This window comes from Molossus molossus, unplaced genomic scaffold (assembly GCF_014108415.1).
Source record: "Molossus molossus isolate mMolMol1 unplaced genomic scaffold, mMolMol1.p scaffold_m16_p_3, whole genome shotgun sequence".
Classification (NCBI taxonomy): Eukaryota; Metazoa; Chordata; class Mammalia; order Chiroptera; family Molossidae; genus Molossus; species Molossus molossus.
Genome location: NW_023425366.1, coordinates 50,474,678 through 50,478,840, shown reverse-complemented (window position 1 = coordinate 50,478,840; position 4,163 = coordinate 50,474,678).

Below are 4,163 nucleotides of genomic sequence, written 5' to 3'. Positions count from 1 at the left end.
TATATTAATCCAAGTTATTTTAGCCCATTCCCAGTTGATTAATAAATACTTTATTCATTTAACAAATATTTAATGAGAACCTAATATGTGTCCAACATTGTGCTAGGAATAGAGCAACATGAAAAATTCCATGTTCTCGTGGATATTTTGCCTAGAGAGTATCTAGAGTAAACAGCAAACAATTTCATTTAGATAGTGATAAATGTCATAATGAACATGTATCAGGATAAAGAGCTAAAGGGTGGAGGTCCAGGATAAAGAGCTATGGAGGTCCAGCAGTCCACTGTTTTACAAAGGGGGGAGCCAGGCAGCACCTGGTTTTGAGATCTTGCATGTGAACAGACAACTGAGTGATGAGAAGCTGCTGAGGAATTCCACTTCAGTCCCACTTATATCATCTTTAATCTATATGCCTCGTGTCTCCTAAATTAGATGGGATTTTCTTTAAGATCAGAAACTGTCTTTTATATTTTTGCATTCTCCCATAGCAACCAGTGTAGCACTTTGCACAAGCAAGAACTCAGTGAATAACACAGATTCAAAAGCATTTCATCCTTAAACATGCCTTTAAAGATCCCCAATTTGCTACGTGAAAGAAAATCCAGGGAAACATTAAATCATCAGACATTCCTGCTTGCTTCCAGCTGCTAGCCATATTTACAGATTCTAATCAGAAAGTTCATAAAACATGCCAAGACCTGGTGTCTACGTGTGACTCCACACTGGTGAGATCAGACACTGAGCTTCAATGATCAGTTTCTGGGGCTTACCATCTTGTGATGTAACTTCTTGTCTTTTGTAGTCAATTTCCCCTTAACTTCTTACCAATGTCTCTGCCCTTCAAGTTCCATTCAACCCCCATTTCTTTAAGATAACCAGCTGAGTGCTACAAAAGGCCACTGGGTCTTATGATGTCCCTGAAAGCCAAAGAAGACCCTTTAATACACTTGAAAATTCTCAAAAATTTTGGTGAAACTAATTCAGATGTCTGGAGATGGTTTATCACAGTTCCAATTTGGGAGTCACATGGCTTTTAAGGAAGCTTTCTGTTTCTCACAGTGTTACCCTGCTCTTCAAATGCTTTCCTTGGGCCAAGAAGGCAATCAGTACTGGAAGGCTGACCCAGGAGGGAACATTATTTGGTGGGGAAATTTCTGAATGAGAAATATCAAGATCAATGTATTTCCTACAAATTCTATAACCGGTTTGTTGTTTGACCTGGGCAAGTTACTTGATCCCTGTGAACCCCAGGATCCTTGGTTGTAAAATATTACATTCCTTTCTCTGATGATACTCAGGATTGTCATAAAGACCAAATGAAAATAATGGAAGGAGAAAGCTCTTTTTAAAGTATGCTAACTACTATGGCATATTATTATTATCGCCAAAATAATTCATTGTGTTTTTATATTTGATATGATAGATATTTGCATCCTTTCAGCGTCTCATTTCTACAATCAAACTCCCCCTTTGGAGCTGTTCTTTTGACAAGCCCTCCTTACTTAGTTTTGCTTTTCTTACTTTCCTTCAAGGATATGCTTGGATCACCCTCCCTTTGGAGTGAAGTCCTTTAGTGGTGTCCTCAGTGACTGTGTCACCTTGACTGCATTTCTCAAGCATGGCTGCCATTTGGCCCATGAATAGTCTTTTGTGCCAGTCAGTTGGCTCTTAGCATCTCCTATCTTGTTGGTTGGTTCTATTCTGGGTGCAGGGACTACCTCTGTAGCTACAGTGTCTTTCTTTCAGGGCAGGGGCATCCTCAACTCAAGCAACACATTTTCATTAACAATGAATGACTTTTGGCCATTGTACTGGGTTGAATAGTGTCCCCCTAAAATGTATGTCTTTCCAGATGTAACCAAGTTAAGATGAGGTCATACTGGATTAGAGTGGCCATGAATCCAATGTCTTGTATTCCTTAAAGAAGAGAGACATTTGGACACAGGAGACACAGGAAAAGAAGGTCATGCAATGATAGAAACAGAAATTGAAATAACATAGCTGCAAGCCAAGGAACACCAAGGATTGGCAGCAACCACGAGAAGCTCAAAGAGGCAAAGGATTCTTCTCTCCAGAAGGAGCATAGCCCTGCCTTCACCTCGATTTCAGGCTTCTAACCTCCATAACTGTGAAAGAATACATTTCTGCTATTTTAAATCACCCAGTTTTGGGTAATCTGTTACGGCAGTCCTGGGAAACTAATACCCTGGAAATGCTGAGCATGCTGTAGTATTTAGCAGAAGCCTTCTGGGGCCACCATCCAGCCTTGGGCAAGTGCTTTCTGAACACCCAGGGTGCTAATCAGAACAAGGTTTCAAATTAAGGAAGGGACTAATGGAAGACAGTGGATGGATAGGACAGGGAAAGAGCTGGGTATGGTCTGAGTATAGAACAATCTAAAAGTTTAGCCCTGGCCGGTTTGGCTCAGCGGTTAGAGCGTCGGCCTGCGGTCCTGAGAGACCCGGGTTCGGTTCCCGCTAAGGGCATGTACCTCGGTTGCAGTTTGTCCCTGGCCCTGGTTGGGTCGTGTGGGTGGCAACCACTCGACGTGTCCCTTTCACGTCGATGTTTCTCTCTCTCTCTCTCCCTCCCACACTCTATCTGAACAAAAAATAGAAAAAAAGTCCTCGGGTGAGGATAAAAAATAATAATAAATAAATAAAAGTTTACAGACTTTATGTTAAAGGTGTTTATAAGTTCCCATCACAGAAACAGTTTGCTTTATGACAAAAAGATTGATCTGGGAATTGGAAATAGCAGAGTGAGTTGAATGGAAAACCACTTTATGATATGACACATTCAAAATAATAAAATGGATCTATTTAGGAGGTATTGTGTGCAGATTTCATAGAACCCCTTCTAAGACAACTGGAAGCTCCATTGTGTGAGCCAGGCTGATGATGGCTGGTGAACCATTTAGATTCCAGTCCTGGGAGGCCTGTTTCCTCAGTTGTTAACAGCATGGACACCAGGACAAATCACCTGCTTCCGGGTTCTGGCTCTGCCACTTACTAGCAAATTATTTTACCTCACTTACCTCCCTCTCCTCATGTGTAATATCAGAATAGAAATGGCACCTCCCTCCTAACTCTGTAAGGACTGAAAGAGTTAATCTGCACAAATTGCTTAGCACAGCACCATACATAGATAATAGAAGCCTCAGTTGTTTTTATCTTCATCATCACCACCATCATCATCATGTGCAAATGAGGGAGACTAGAGGTGTGAATTAGACCTTTAATGACTCTTCCAGAAAGAGGAGTTCCCACTGGGAACAGATGAGTGCAAAACTAGCCATTTGCTTGTATATAAATCTGCAAAATGGATATTGCTTGCTGCCCCTGAGCACTGGGAACTTTTTAAAAGTCAAGGTAGGCCCTGGCCGGTTTGGCTCAGAGGTTGGAGTGTGGGCCTGCAGACCGGAGAGTCCCGGTTAGGCTCCCGCTGAGGGCAGGTACCTCGGTTGCAGTTAGTTTGTCCCCTGCACCGGTTGGGGTCGTGTGGGTGGCAACTACTGGATGTGTCTCATGATGTTTCTCTCTCTCTCCCTCCCGCTCTATCTGAAGATAAATGCAAAAATGTCCTCAGGTGAGGATAAAAATAATAATTAATAAATACATAAATAATAAATACATAAATAAGTAAGTAAAAAAATAAAAGGCAAGGTAGTCTGAGTCTCTGTTACTGTGGACAGGCTCTAGTTCCTAGAATATGGATCCCTTGCAGGGCTCCTAACAGGTTTACCGGGTCCTAGCCAGCTCCCTACCAACTGGCCAGGCATACAACAGGCCCTCAGCCCACGCAGCCTGGCAGGGGAAGGCATGAAGAAATTAGCTGGCATTGACTTACTGGTGCGCTCCCTGCCCCGTCAGGCGGGCCCTGGGAGCTCTCGCCAGGAGAGGAGGGGAGCGCCCGCAAGCGCGGGAATTAACGAGCACAGCGCAGAGCACCCACTTCATAAAGTTCGCACATTCACAAGAACCGTCTACAAAAGCCGAGTCGTAGCTGTTGCCCAATTGACTAAGTAGGTGTGCTTTTGCTTTCATGCAGTTTTTTGGTGAACAGGATTGGGACCGGATACCGCGCCCGCTTGGCCCGCCACCCTCACCCCCGCTTGCGGGTACAGAGGAAGCCTTAGTGTCTATTTGGCATGTAGGCACTGA